This window comes from Elephantulus edwardii, unplaced genomic scaffold (assembly GCF_000299155.1).
Source record: "Elephantulus edwardii isolate Elephantulus edwardi_28Jun2011 unplaced genomic scaffold, EleEdw1.0 scaffold00026, whole genome shotgun sequence".
In the NCBI taxonomy this organism is placed as follows: Eukaryota; Metazoa; Chordata; class Mammalia; order Macroscelidea; family Macroscelididae; genus Elephantulus; species Elephantulus edwardii.
In genome coordinates, this window is record NW_006399776.1 from 7063653 (window position 1) to 7064639 (window position 987).

General features: G+C 36.5%; 1 protein-coding gene across 1 annotated transcript in view; it reads right to left on the reverse strand.

The window, feature by feature from the left end:
• The window catches only part of BUB1B (BUB1 mitotic checkpoint serine/threonine kinase B), a 61124-nt gene that overhangs the window by 13859 nt on the left and 46278 nt on the right, over window positions 1-987 (reverse strand).

Consider the following 987-nt stretch of genomic DNA (forward strand, 5'->3'; position numbering starts at 1 on the left):
TGGCTAAGTTTCCAGTGGGACCCATCCCAGAAGACCTGTAGGTGTTCCTTGAACAACAGTAAATGTGCTAAATCTGCTATACCCAACAGGTCTACCTGAAATCATAAAAGGTACCATCAGCTAAAATAAGATTCTGCTATTATCATGACAATTTATTTATGCAGGGAATACAAAGTATGGTGTATAAGTTTATTTTAGGCTATATATTCTTAATACACTATTCCGCACCATTACAGTAAAGGGAAAAGCTCCCCAAAGAGGTAATCAAGAAAGCCAACTCTATGAAGTATCTTTAAGAACAAAATAACAGTAATACCTGGACAGAAAAAAAACTGAAATTACAGGCCAACTGACACCAACTGTGATCTAAATTAGGTCCACATGACTAATTGAAGTTCACACCACATGATCAATCAGCAAATGTCATTATGTCCAGAACCCAGTTGGGATTTTAGTGTATAATGCCATGAATAAAACATTTTATACTTATCCTAAGGTTCTTTTTATATACATTATTTCCTCTAATAATTCCACAATTATTCACAATAACTTCAATGCACACAAAGCAAAGATTGTCATCCTTATAACTTTAAAAAGATCACATGGATGTTAAGTGATAAACAGCCCTAATATTTAAGTTGCTGAGTTAGTGTTCTGTTCGCATATGTAACATGTATATTCTTCAGTGTTGTAACATAAAAAGGCACATTTTGTTTGACCAAGTGATTTGTGAAAACTAGGTCATCTATTCCAGGCGAGACTATACAAGTAAACACGGGCTTTCATAGCTTATGTAGGTAAGAAAGACTTTAGAAAATCCTACCCATATTTCCCAGACTTGTTTGACACTTACGTGGTAGGGAGAAGAACAGCTAGCCAGGATCTTTTGTCTTTCCAGGATCTGCACAGTCCGAAAGCCGCTGAGGGGGAAATCATCTAGCTGTAGCCTAAGGTCAGCACTGTAGGAAAAGTCCACTATCTTCAAAG